Source organism: Lepisosteus platostomus, chromosome 9 (assembly GCF_059453375.1).
Source record: "Lepisosteus platostomus isolate fLepPlt1 chromosome 9, fLepPlt1.hap1, whole genome shotgun sequence".
In the NCBI taxonomy this organism is placed as follows: domain Eukaryota; kingdom Metazoa; phylum Chordata; class Actinopteri; order Semionotiformes; family Lepisosteidae; genus Lepisosteus; species Lepisosteus platostomus.
Window position 1 is genome coordinate 13,448,474 of NC_142619.1, and position 14,992 is coordinate 13,463,465.

A 14,992-nucleotide genomic window follows, 5' to 3' on the forward strand; every position below is an offset into this window, starting at 1 on the left:
ACTTACATGGGGTTAACCAAACTTGCAGAAACATGTTTATTTCTGCTGAAAAACACGTTTTTACCCTTTCTGCACACTAGGGTTAAGATCTGAGTGTGTGGGCTCCTCTGAGTCTTGCTGTTACATGGGGATTCAGTTGTCTGAAAAAACGCGTTTATTTCGGGCTGAAAAACACGTTTTGAAAAGTGTGCTGTTACTGTCCCATAACTTACATGGGGTTGACCAAACTTGCAGAAACATGTTTATTTCTGCTGAAAAACACGTTTTGACCCTTCCTGCACACTGGGGTTAAGAGCTGAGTGTGTGGGCTCCTCTGAGCCTTGCTGTTACATGGTGATTCAGTTGTCTGAAAAAACGCGTTTATTTCGGGCTGAAAAACACGTTTTGAAAAGTGTTCTGTTACTGCCCCATAACTTACATGGGGTTGACCAAACTTGCAGAAACATGTTTATTTCTGCTGAAAAACACGTTTTGACCCTTTCTGCACACTGGGGTTAAGATCTGAGTGTGTGGGCTCCTCTGAGCCTTGCTGTTACATGGGGATTCAGTTGTCTGAAAAAACGCGTTTATTTCGGGCTGAAAAACACGTTTTGAAAAGTGTGCTGTTACTGTCCCATAACTTACATGGGGTTGACCAAACTTGCAGAAACATGTTTATTTCTGCTGAAAAACACGTTTTGACACTTTCTGCACACTGGGGTTAAGAGCTGAGTGTGTGGGCTCTTCTGAGCCTTGCTGTTGCATGGGGATTCAGTTGTCTGAAAAAACGCGTTTATTTCGGGCTGAAAAACACGTTTTGAAAAGTGTTCTGTTACTGCCCCATAACTTACATGGGGTTGACCAAACTTGCAGAAACATGTTTATTTCTGCTGAAAAACACGTTTTGACCCTTCCTGCACACTGGGGTTAAGAGCTGAGTGTGTGGGCTCCTCTGAGCCTTGCTGTTACATGGTGATTCAGTTGTCTGAAAAAACGCGTTTATTTCGGGCTGAAAAACACGTTTTGAAAAGTGTTCTGTTACTGCCCCATAACTTACATGGGGTTGACCAAACTTGCAGAAACATGTTTATTTCTGCTGAAAAACACGTTTTGACCCTTTCTGCACACTGGGGTTAAGATCTGAGTGTGTGGGCTCCTCTGAGCCTTGCTGTTACATGGGGATTCAGTTGTCTGAAAAAACGCGTTTATTTCGGGCTGAAAAACACGTTTTGAAAAGTGTGCTGTTACTGTCCCATAACTTACATGGGGTTGACCAAACTTGCAGAAACATGTTTATTTCTGCTGAAAAACACGTTTTGACACTTTCTGCACACTGGGGTTAAGAGCTGAGTGTGTGGGCTCTTCTGAGCCTTGCTGTTGCATGGGGATTCAGTTGTCTGAAAAAACGCGTTTATTTCGGGCTGAAAAACACGTTTTGAAAAGTGTTCTGTTACTGCCCCATAACTTACATGGGGTTGACCAAACTTGCAGAAACATGTTTATTTCTGCTGAAAAACACGTTTTGACCCTTCCTGCACACTGGGGTTAAGAGCTGAGTGTGTGGGCTCTTCTGAGCCTTGCTGTTACATGGTGATTCAGTTGTCTGAAAAAACGCGTTTATTTCGGGCTGAAAAACACGTTTTGAAAAGTGTTCTGTTACTGCCCCATAACTTACATGGGGTTGACCAAACTTGCAGAAACATGTTTATTTCTGCTGAAAAACACGTTTTGACCCTTTCTGCACACTGGGGTTAAGATCTGAGTGTGTGGGCTCCTCTGAGCCTTGCTGTTACATGGGGATTCAGTTGTCTGAAAAAACGCGTTTATTTCGGGCTGAAAAACACGTTTTGAAAAGTGTGCTGTTACTGTCCCATAACTTACATGGGGTTGACCAAACTTGCAGAAACATGTTTATTTCTGCTGAAAAACACGTTTTGACACTTTCTGCACACTGGGGCTAAGAGCTGAGTGTGTGGGCTCCTCTGAGCCTTGCTGTTACATGGGGATTCAGTTGTCTGAAAAAACGCGTTTATTTCGGGCTGAAAAACACGTTTTGAAAAGTGTTCTGTTACTGCCCCATAACTTACATGGGGTTGACCAAACTTGCAGAAACATGTTTATTTCTGCTGAAAAACACGTTTTGACTCTTTCTGCACACTGGGGTTAAGAGCTGAGTGTGTGGGCTCTTCTGAGCCTTGCTGTTGCATGGGGATTCAGTTGTCTGAAAAAACGCGTTTATTTCGGGCTGAAAAACACGTTTTGAAAAGTGTTCTGTTACTGCCCCATAACTTACATGGGGTTGACCAAACTTGCAGAAACATGTTTATTTCTGCTGAAAAACACGTTTTGACCCTTCCTGCACACTGGGGTTAAGAGCTGAGTGTGTGGGCTCTTCTGAGCCTTGCTGTTACATGGTGATTCAGTTGTCTGAAAAAACGCGTTTATTTCGGGCTGAAAAACACGTTTTGAAAAGTGTTCTGTTACTGCCCCATAACTTACATGGGGTTGACCAAACTTGCAGAAACATGTTTATTTCTGCTGAAAAACACGTTTTGACTCTTTCTGCACACTGGGGTTAAGAGCTGAGTGTGTGGGCTCTTCTGAGCCTTGCTGTTGCATGGGGATTCAGTTGTCTGAAAAAACGCGTTTATTTCGGGCTGAAAAACACGTTTTGAAAAGTGTTCTGTTACTGCCCCATAACTTACATGGGGTTGACCAAACTTGCAGAAACATGTTTATTTCTGCTGAAAAACACGTTTTGACCCTTCCTGCACACTGGGGTTAAGAGCTGAGTGTGTGGGCTCCTCTGAGCCTTGCTGTTACATGGTGATTCAGTTGTCTGAAAAAACGCGTTTATTTCGGGCTGAAAAACACGTTTTGAAAAGTGTTCTGTTACTGCCCCATAACTTACATGGGGTTGACCAAACTTGCAGAAACATGTTTTTTTCTGCTGAAAAACACGTTTTGACCCTTTCTGCACACTGGGGTTAAGATCTGAGTGTGTGGGCTCTTCTGAGCCTTGCTGTTACATGGTGATTCAGTTGTCTGAAAAAACGCGTTTATTTCGGGCTGAAAAACACGTTTTGAAAAGTGTTCTGTTACTGCCCCATAACTTACATGGGGTTGACCAAACTTGCAGAAACATGTTTATTTCTGCTGAAAAACACGTTTTGACCCTTTCTGCACACTGGGGTTAAGATCTGAGTGTGTGGGCTCCTCTGAGCCTTGCTGTTACATGGGGATTCAGTTGTCTGAAAAAACGCGTTTATTTCGGGCTGAAAAACACGTTTTGAAAAGTGTGCTGTTACTGTCCCATAACTTACATGGGGTTGACCAAACTTGTAGAAACATGTTTATTTCTGCTGAAAAACACGTTTTGACACTTTCTGCACACTGGGGCTAAGAGCTGAGTGTGTGGGCTCCTCTGAGCCTTGCTGTTACATGGGGATTCAGTTGTCTGAAAAAACGCGTTTATTTCGGGCTGAAAAACACGTTTTGAAAAGTGTTCTGTTACTGCCCCATAACTTACATGGGGTTGACCAAACTTGCAGAAACATGTTTATTTCTGCTGAAAAACACGTTTTGACTCTTTCTGCACACTGGGGTTAAGAGCTGAGTGTGTGGGCTCTTCTGAACCTTGCTGTTACATGGGGATTCAGTTGTCTGAAAAAACGCGTTTATTTCGGGCTGAAAAACACGTTTTGAAAAGTGTTCTGTTACTTCCCCATAACTTACATGGGGTTAACCAAACTTGCAGAAACATGTTTATTTCTGCTGAAAAACACGTTTTTACCCTTTCTGCACACTAGGGTTAAGATCTGAGTGTGTGGGCTCCTCTGAGTCTTGCTGTTACATGGGGATTCAGTTGTCTGAAAAAACGCGTTTATTTCGGGCTGAAAAACACGTTTTGAAAAGTGTGCTGTTACTGTCCCATAACTTACATGGGGTTGACCAGACTTGCAGAAACATGTTTATTTCTGCTGAAAAACACGTTTTGACCCTTCCTGCACACTGGGGTTAAGAGCTGAGTGTGTGGGCTCCTCTGAGCCTTGCTGTTACATGGTGATTCAGTTGTCTGAAAAAACGCGTTTATTTCGGGCTGAAAAACACGTTTTGAAAAGTGTTCTGTTACTGCCCCATAACTTACATGGGGTTGACCAAACTTGCAGAAACATGTTTATTTCTGCTGAAAAACACGTTTTGACCCTTTCTGCACACTGGGGTTAAGATCTGAGTGTGTGGGCTCCTCTGAGCCTTGCTGTTACATGGGGATTCAGTTGTCTGAAAAAACGCGTTTATTTCGGGCTGAAAAACACGTTTTGAAAAGTGTGCTGTTACTGTCCCATAACTTACATGGGGTTGACCAAACTTGCAGAAACATGTTTATTTCTGCTGAAAAACACGTTTTGACACTTTCTGCACACTGGGGTTAAGAGCTGAGTGTGTGGGCTCTTCTGAGCCTTGCTGTTGCATGGGGATTCAGTTGTCTGAAAAAACGCGTTTATTTCGGGCTGAAAAACACGTTTTGAAAAGTGTTCTGTTACTGCCCCATAACTTACATGGGGTTGACCAAACTTGCAGAAACATGTTTATTTCTGCTGAAAAACACGTTTTGACCCTTCCTGCACACTGGGGTTAAGAGCTGAGTGTGTGGGCTCCTCTGAGCCTTGCTGTTACATGGTGATTCAGTTGTCTGAAAAAACGCGTTTATTTCGGGCTGAAAAACACGTTTTGAAAAGTGTTCTGTTACTGCCCCATAACTTACATGGGGTTGACCAAACTTGCAGAAACATGTTTTTTTCTGCTGAAAAACACGTTTTGACCCTTTCTGCACACTGGGGTTAAGATCTGAGTGTGTGGGCTCTTCTGAGCCTTGCTGTTACATGGTGATTCAGTTGTCTGAAAAAACGCGTTTATTTCGGGCTGAAAAACACGTTTTGAAAAGTGTTCTGTTACTGCCCCATAACTTACATGGGGTTGACCAAACTTGCAGAAACATGTTTATTTCTGCTGAAAAACACGTTTTGACCCTTTCTGCACACTGGGGTTAAGATCTGAGTGTGTGGGCTCCTCTGAGCCTTGCTGTTACATGGGGATTCAGTTGTCTGAAAAAACGCGTTTATTTCGGGCTGAAAAACACGTTTTGAAAAGTGTGCTGTTACTGTCCCATAACTTACATGGGGTTGACCAAACTTGCAGAAACATGTTTATTTCTGCTGAAAAACACGTTTTGACACTTTCTGCACACTGGGGCTAAGAGCTGAGTGTGTGGGCTCCTCTGAGCCTTGCTGTTACATGGGGATTCAGTTGTCTGAAAAAACGCGTTTATTTCGGGCTGAAAAACACGTTTTGAAAAGTGTTCTGTTACTGCCCCATAACTTACATGGGGTTGACCAAACTTGCAGAAACATGTTTATTTCTGCTGAAAAACACGTTTTGACTCTTTCTGCACACTGGGGTTAAGAGCTGAGTGTGTGGACTCTTCTGAACCTTGCTGTTACATGGGGATTCAGTTGTCTGAAAAAACGCGTTTATTTCGGGCTGAAAAACACGTTTTGAAAAGTGTTCTGTTACTTCCCCATAACTTACATGGGGTTAACCAAACTTGCAGAAACATGTTTATTTCTGCTGAAAAACACGTTTTTACCCTTTCTGCACACTAGGGTTAAGATCTGAGTGTGTGGGCTCCTCTGAGTCTTGCTGTTACATGGGGATTCAGTTGTCTGAAAAAACGCGTTTATTTCGGGCTGAAAAACACGTTTTGAAAAGTGTGCTGTTACTGTCCCATAACTTACATGGGGTTGACCAAACTTGCAGAAACATGTTTATTTCTGCTGAAAAACACGTTTTGACCCTTCCTGCACACTGGGGTTAAGAGCTGAGTGTGTGGGCTCCTCTGAGCCTTGCTGTTACATGGTGATTCAGTTGTCTGAAAAAACGCGTTTATTTCGGGCAGAAAAAAACGTTTTGAAAAGTGTTCTGTTACTGCCCCATAACTTACATGGGGTTGACCAAACTTGCAGAAACATGTTTATTTCTGCTGAAAAACACGTTTTGACCCTTTCTGCACACTGGGGTTAAGATCTGAGTGTGTGGGCTCCTCTGAGCCTTGCTGTTACATGGGGATTCAGTTGTCTGAAAAAACGCGTTTATTTCGGGCTGAAAAACACGTTTTGAAAAGTGTGCTGTTACTGTCCCATAACTTACATGGGGTTGACCAAACTTGCAGAAACATGTTTATTTCTGCTGAAAAACACGTTTTGACACTTTCTGCACACTGGGGTTAAGAGCTGAGTGTGTGGGCTCTTCTGAGCCTTGCTGTTGCATGGGGATTCAGTTGTCTGAAAAAACGCGTTTATTTCGGGCTGAAAAACACGTTTTGAAAAGTGTTCTGTTACTGCCCCATAACTTACATGGGGTTGACCAAACTTGCAGAAACATGTTTATTTCTGCTGAAAAACACGTTTTGACCCTTCCTGCACACTGGGGTTAAGAGCTGAGTGTGTGGGCTCCTCTTAGCCTTGCTGTTACATGGTGATTCAGTTGTCTGAAAAAACGCGTTTATTTCGGGCTGAAAAACACGTTTTGAAAAGTGTTCTGTTACTGCCCCATAACTTACATGGGGTTGACCAAACTTGCAGAAACATGTTTATTTCTGCTGAAAAACACGTTTTGACCCTTTCTGCACACTGGGGTTAAGATCTGAGTGTGTGGGCTCCTCTGAGCCTTGCTGTTACATGGGGATTCAGTTGTCTGAAAAAACGCGTTTATTTCGGGCTGAAAAACACGTTTTGAAAAGTGTGCTGTTACTGTCCCATAACTTACATGGGGTTGACCAAACTTGCAGAAACATGTTTATTTCTGCTTAAAAACACGTTTTGACACTTTCTGCACACTGGGGTTAAGAGCTGAGTGTGTGGGCTCTTCTGAGCCTTGCTGTTGCATGGGGATTCAGTTGTCTGAAAAAACGCGTTTATTTCGGGCTGAAAAACACGTTTTGAAAAGTGTTCTGTTACTGCCCCATAACTTACATGGGGTTGACCAAACTTGCAGAAACATGTTTATTTCTGCTGAAAAACACGTTTTGACTCTTTCTGCACACTGGGGTTAAGAGCTGAGTGTGTGGGCTCTTCTGAACCTTGCTGTTACATGGGGATTCAGTTGTCTGAAAAAACGCGTTTATTTCGGGCTGAAAAACACGTTTTGAAAAGTGTTCTGTTACTTCCCCATAACTTACATGGGGTTAACCAAACTTGCAGAAACATGTTTATTTCTGCTGAAAAACACGTTTTTACCCTTTCTGCACACTAGGGTTAAGATCTGAGTGTGTGGGCTCCTCTGAGTCTTGCTGTTACATGGGGATTCAGTTGTCTGAAAAAACGCGTTTATTTCGGGCTGAAAAACACGTTTTGAAAAGTGTGCTGTTACTGTCCCATAACTTACATGGGGTTGACCAAACTTGCAGAAACATGTTTATTTCTGCTGAAAAACACGTTTTGACCCTTCCTGCACACTGGGGTTAAGAGCTGAGTGTGTGGGCTCCTCTGAGCCTTGCTGTTACATGGTGATTCAGTTGTCTGAAAAAACGCGTTTATTTCGGGCTGAAAAACACGTTTTGAAAAGTGTTCTGTTACTGCCCCATAACTTACATGGGGTTGACCAAACTTGCAGAAACATGTTTATTTCTGCTGAAAAACACGTTTTGACCCTTTCTGCACACTGGGGTTAAGATCTGAGTGTGTGGGCTCCTCTGAGCCTTGCTGTTACATGGGGATTCAGTTGTCTGAAAAAACGCGTTTATTTCGGGCTGAAAAACACGTTTTGAAAAGTGTGCTGTTACTGTCCCATAACTTACATGGGGTTGACCAAACTTGCAGAAACATGTTTATTTCTGCTGAAAAACACGTTTTGACACTTTCTGCACACTGGGGTTAAGAGCTGAGTGTGTGGGCTCTTCTGAGCCTTGCTGTTGCATGGGGATTCAGTTGTCTGAAAAAACGCGTTTATTTCGGGCTGAAAAACACGTTTTGAAAAGTGTTCTGTTACTGCCCCATAACTTACATGGGGTTGACCAAACTTGCAGAAACATGTTTATTTCTGCTGAAAAACACGTTTTGACCCTTCCTGCACACTGGGGTTAAGAGCTGAGTGTGTGGGCTCTTCTGAGCCTTGCTGTTACATGGTGATTCAGTTGTCTGAAAAAACGCGTTTATTTCGGGCTGAAAAACACGTTTTGAAAAGTGTTCTGTTACTGCCCCATAACTTACATGGGGTTGACCAAACTTGCAGAAACATGTTTATTTCTGCTGAAAAACACGTTTTGACCCTTTCTGCACACTGGGGTTAAGATCTGAGTGTGTGGGCTCCTCTGAGCCTTGCTGTTACATGGGGATTCAGTTGTCTGAAAAAACGCGTTTATTTCGGGCTGAAAAACACGTTTTGAAAAGTGTGCTGTTACTGTCCCATAACTTACATGGGGTTGACCAAACTTGCAGAAACATGTTTATTTCTGCTGAAAAACACGTTTTGACACTTTCTGCACACTTGGGCTAAAAGCTGAGTGTGTGGGCTCCTCTGAGCCTTGCTGTTACATGGGGATTCAGTTGTCTGAAAAAACGCGTTTATTTCGGGCTGAAAAACACGTTTTGAAAAGTGTGCTGTTACTGTCCCATAACTTACATGGGGTTGACCAAACTTGCAGAAACATGTTTATTTCTGCTGAAAAACACGTTTTGACACTTTCTGCACACTGGGGCTAAGAGCTGAGTGTGTGGGCTCCTCTGAGCCTTGCTGTTACATGGGGATTCAGTTGTCTGAAAAAACGCGTTTATTTCGGGCTGAAAAACACGTTTTGAAAAGTGTTCTGTTACTGCCCCATAACTTACATGGGGTTGACCAAACTTGCAGAAACATATTTATTTCTGCTGAAAAACACGTTTTGACTCTTTCTGCACACTGGGGTTAAGAGCTGAGTGTGTGGGCTCTTCTGAGCCTTGCTGTTGCATGGGGATTCAGTTGTCTGAAAAAACGCGTTTATTTCGGGCTGAAAAACACGTTTTGAAAAGTGTTCTGTTACTGTCCCATAACTTACATGGGGTTGACCAAACTTGCAGAAACATGTTTATTTCTGCTGAAAAACACGTTTTGACCCTTCCTGCACACTGGGGTTAAGAGCTGAGTGTGTGGGCTCCTCTGAGTCTTGCTGTTACATGGGGATTCAGTTGTCTGAAAAAACGCGTTTATTTCGGGCTGAAAAACACGTTTTGAAAAGTGTGCTGTTACTGTCCCATAACTTACATGGGGTTGACCAAACTTGCAGAAACATGTTTATTTCTGCTGAAAAACACGTTTTGACCCTTCCTGCACACTGGGGTTAAGAGCTGAGTGTGTGGGCTCCTCTGAGCCTTGCTGTTACATGGTGATTCAGTTGTCTGAAAAAACGCGTTTATTTCGGGCTGAAAAACACGTTTTGAAAAGTGTTCTGTTACTGCCCCATAACTTACATGGGGTTGACCAAACTTGCAGAAACATGTTTATTTCTGCTGAAAAACACGTTTTGACCCTTTCTGCACACTGGGGTTAAGATCTGAGTGTGTGGGCTCCTCTGAGCCTTGCTGTTACATGGGGATTCAGTTGTCTGAAAAAACGCGTTTATTTCGGGCTGAAAAACACGTTTTGAAAAGTGTGCTGTTACTGTCCCATAACTTACATGGGGTTGACCAAACTTGCAGAAACATGTTTATTTCTGCTGAAAAACACGTTTTGACACTTTCTGCACACTGGGGTTAAGAGCTGAGTGTGTGGGCTCTTCTGAGCCTTGCTGTTGCATGGGGATTCAGTTGTCTGAAAAAACGCGTTTATTTCGGGCTGAAAAACACGTTTTGAAAAGTGTGCTGTTACTGTCCCATAACTTACATGGGGTTGACCAAACTTGCAGAAACATGTTTATTTCTGCTGAAAAACACGTTTTGACACTTTCTGCACACTGGGGTTAAGAGCTGAGTGTGTGGGCTCTTCTGAGCCTTGCTGTTGCATGGGGATTCAGTTGTCTGAAAAAACGCGTTTATTTCGGGCTGAAAAACACGTTTTGAAAAGTGTTCTGTTACTGCCCCATAACTTACATGGGGTTGACCAAACTTGCAGAAACATGTTTATTTCTGCTGAAAAACACGTTTTGACTCTTTCTGCACACTGGGGTTAAGAGCTGAGTGTGTGGGCTCCTCTGAACCTTGCTGTTACATGGGGATTCAGTTGTCTGAAAAAACGCGTTTATTTCGGGCTGAAAAACACGTTTTGAAAAGTGTTCTGTTACTTCCCCATAACTTACATGGGGTTAACCAAACTTGCAGAAACATGTTTATTTCTGCTTAAAAACACGTTTTTACCCTTTCTGCACACTAGGGTTAAGATCTGAGTGTGTGGGCTCCTCTGAGTCTTGCTGTTACATGGGGATTCAGTTGTCTGAAAAAACGCGTTTATTTCGGGCTGAAAAACACGTTTTGAAAAGTGTGCTGTTACTGTCCCATAACTTACATGGGGTTGACCAAACTTGCAGAAACATGTTTATTTCTGCTGAAAAACACGTTTTGACCCTTCCTGCACACTGGGGTTAAGAGCTGAGTGTGTGGGCTCCTCTGAGCCTTGCTGTTACATGGTGATTCAGTTGTCTGAAAAAACGCGTTTATTTCGGGCTGAAAAACACGTTTTGAAAAGTGTTCTGTTACTGCCCCATAACTTACATGGGGTTGACCAAACTTGCAGAAACATGTTTATTTCTGCTGAAAAACACGTTTTGACCCTTTCTGCACACTGGGGTTAAGATCTGAGTGTGTGGGCTCCTCTGAGCCTTGCTGTTACATGGGGATTCAGTTGTCTGAAAAAACGCGTTTATTTCGGGCTGAAAAACACGTTTTGAAAAGTGTGCTGTTACTGTCCCATAACTTACATGGGGTTGACCAAACTTGCAGAAACATGTTTATTTCTGCTGAAAAACACGTTTTGACACTTTCTGCACACTGGGGTTAAGAGCTGAGTGTGTGGGCTCTTCTGAGCCTTGCTGTTGCATGGGGATTCAGTTGTCTGAAAAAACGCGTTTATTTCGGGCTGAAAAACACGTTTTGAAAAGTGTTCTGTTACTGCCCCATAACTTACATGGGGTTGACCAAACTTGCAGAAACATGTTTATTTCTGCTGAAAAACACGTTTTGACCCTTCCTGCACACTGGGGTTAAGAGCTGAGTGTGTGGGCTCTTCTGAGCCTTGCTGTTACATGGTGATTCAGTTGTCTGAAAAAACGCGTTTATTTCGGGCTGAAAAACACGTTTTGAAAAGTGTTCTGTTACTGCCCCATAACTTACATGGGGTTGACCAAACTTGCAGAAACATGTTTATTTCTGCTGAAAAACACGTTTTGACCCTTTCTGCACACTGGGGTTAAGATCTGAGTGTGTGGGCTCCTCTGAGCCTTGCTGTTACATGGGGATTCAGTTGTCTGAAAAAACGCGTTTATTTCGGGCTGAAAAACACGTTTTGAAAAGTGTGCTGTTACTGTCCCATAACTTACATGGGGTTGACCAAACTTGCAGAAACATGTTTATTTCTGCTGAAAAACACGTTTTGACACTTTCTGCACACTTGGGCTAAAAGCTGAGTGTGTGGGCTCCTCTGAGCCTTGCTGTTACATGGGGATTCAGTTGTCTGAAAAAACGCGTTTATTTCGGGCTGAAAAACACGTTTTGAAAAGTGTGCTGTTACTGTCCCATAACTTACATGGGGTTGACCAAACTTGCAGAAACATGTTTATTTCTGCTGAAAAACACGTTTTGACACTTTCTGCACACTGGGGCTAAGAGCTGAGTGTGTGGGCTCCTCTGAGCCTTGCTGTTACATGGGGATTCAGTTGTCTGAAAAAACGCGTTTATTTCGGGCTGAAAAACACGTTTTGAAAAGTGTTCTGTTACTGCCCCATAACTTACATGGGGTTGACCAAACTTGCAGAAACATATTTATTTCTGCTGAAAAACACGTTTTGACTCTTTCTGCACACTGGGGTTAAGAGCTGAGTGTGTGGGCTCTTCTGAGCCTTGCTGTTGCATGGGGATTCAGTTGTCTGAAAAAACGCGTTTATTTCGGGCTGAAAAACACGTTTTGAAAAGTGTTCTGTTACTGTCCCATAACTTACATGGGGTTGACCAAACTTGCAGAAACATGTTTATTTCTGCTGAAAAACACGTTTTGACCCTTCCTGCACACTGGGGTTAAGAGCTGAGTGTGTGGGCTCCTCTGAGTCTTGCTGTTACATGGGGATTCAGTTGTCTGAAAAAACGCGTTTATTTCGGGCTGAAAAACACGTTTTGAAAAGTGTGCTGTTACTGTCCCATAACTTACATGGGGTTGACCAAACTTGCAGAAACATGTTTATTTCTGCTGAAAAACACGTTTTGACCCTTCCTGCACACTGGGGTTAAGAGCTGAGTGTGTGGGCTCCTCTGAGCCTTGCTGTTACATGGTGATTCAGTTGTCTGAAAAAACGCGTTTATTTCGGGCTGAAAAACACGTTTTGAAAAGTGTTCTGTTACTGCCCCATAACTTACATGGGGTTGACCAAACTTGCAGAAACATGTTTATTTCTGCTGAAAAACACGTTTTGACCCTTTCTGCACACTGGGGTTAAGATCTGAGTGTGTGGGCTCCTCTGAGCCTTGCTGTTACATGGGGATTCAGTTGTCTGAAAAAACGCGTTTATTTCGGGCTGAAAAACACGTTTTGAAAAGTGTGCTGTTACTGTCCCATAACTTACATGGGGTTGACCAAACTTGCAGAAACATGTTTATTTCTGCTGAAAAACACGTTTTGACACTTTCTGCACACTGGGGTTAAGAGCTGAGTGTGTGGGCTCTTCTGAGCCTTGCTGTTGCATGGGGATTCAGTTGTCTGAAAAAACGCGTTTATTTCGGGCTGAAAAACACGTTTTGAAAAGTGTTCTGTTACTGCCCCATAACTTACATGGGGTTGACCAAACTTGCAGAAACATGTTTATTTCTGCTGAAAAACACGTTTTGACTCTTTCTGCACACTGGGGTTAAGAGCTGAGTGTGTGGGCTCTTCTGAACCTTGCTGTTACATGGGGATTCAGTTGTCTGAAAAAACGCGTTTATTTCGGGCTGAAAAACACGTTTTGAAAAGTGTTCTGTTACTTCCCCATAACTTACATGGGGTTAACCAAACTTGCAGAAACATGTTTATTTCTGCTGAAAAACACGTTTTTACCCTTTCTGCACACTAGGGTTAAGATCTGAGTGTGTGGGCTCCTCTGAGTCTTGCTGTTACATGGGGATTCAGTTGTCTGAAAAAACGCGTTTATTTCGGGCTGAAAAACACGTTTTGAAAAGTGTGCTGTTACTGTCCCATAACTTACATGGGGTTGACCAAACTTGCAGAAACATGTTTATTTCTGCTGAAAAACACGTTTTGACCCTTCCTGCACACTGGGGTTAAGAGCTGAGTGTGTGGGCTCCTCTGAGCCTTGCTGTTACATGGTGATTCAGTTGTCTGAAAAAACGCGTTTATTTCGGGCTGAAAAACACGTTTTGAAAAGTGTTCTGTTACTGCCCCATAACTTACATGGGGTTGACCAAACTTGCAGAAACATGTTTATTTCTGCTGAAAAACACGTTTTGACCCTTTCTGCACACTGGGGTTAAGATCTGAGTGTGTGGGCTCCTCTGAGCCTTGCTGTTACATGGGGATTCAGTTGTCTGAAAAAACGCGTTTATTTCGGGCTGAAAAACACGTTTTGAAAAGTGTGCTGTTACTGTCCCATAACTTACATGGGGTTGACCAAACTTGCAGAAACATGTTTATTTCTGCTGAAAAACACGTTTTGACACTTTCTGCACACTGGGGTTAAGAGCTGAGTGTGTGGGCTCTTCTGAGCCTTGCTGTTGCATGGGGATTCAGTTGTCTGAAAAAACGCGTTTATTTCGGGCTGAAAAACACGTTTTGAAAAGTGTTCTGTTACTGCCCCATAACTTACATGGGGTTGACCAAACTTGCAGAAACATGTTTATTTCTGCTGAAAAACACGTTTTGACCCTTTCTGCACACTGGGGTTAAGATCTGAGTGTGTGGGCTCCTCTGAGCCTTGCTGTTACATGGGGATTCAGTTGTCTGAAAAAACGCGTTTATTTCGGGCTGAAAAACACGTTTTGAAAAGTGTGCTGTTACTGTCCCATAACTTACATGGGGTTGACCAAACTTGCAGAAACATGTTTATTTCTGCTGAAAAACACGTTTTGACACTTTCTGCACACTGGGGTTAAGATCTGAGTGTGTGGGCTCCTCTGAGCCTTGCTGTTACATGGGGATTCAGTTGTCTGAAAAAACGCGTTTATTTCGGGCTGAAAAACACGTTTTGAAAAGTGTGCTGTTACTGTCCCATAACTTACATGGGGTTGACCAAACTTGCAGAAACATGTTTATTTCTGCTGAAAAACACGTTTTGACACTTTCTGCACACTGGGGCTAAGAGCTGAGTGTGTGGGCTCCTCTGAGCCTTGCTGTTACATGGGGATTCAGTTGTCTGAAAAAACGCGTTTATTTCGGGCTGAAAAACACGTTTTGAAAAGTGTTCTGTTACTGCCCCATAACTTACATGGGGTTGACCAAACTTGCAGAAACATATTTATTTCTGCTGAAAAACACGTTTTGACTCTTTCTGCACACTGGGGTTAAGAGCTGAGTGTGTGGGCTCTTCTGAGCCTTGCTGTTGCATGGGGATTCAGTTGTCTGAAAAAACGCGTTTATTTCGGGCTGAAAAACACGTTTTGAAAAGTGTTCTGTTACTGTCCCATAACTTACATGGGGTTGACCAAACTTGCAGAAACATGTTTATTTCTGCTGAAAAACACGTTTTGACCCTTCCTGCACACTGGGGTTAAGAGCTGAGTGTGTGGGCTCCTCTGAGTCTTGCTGTTACATGGGGATTCAGTTGTCTGAAAAAACGCGTTTATTT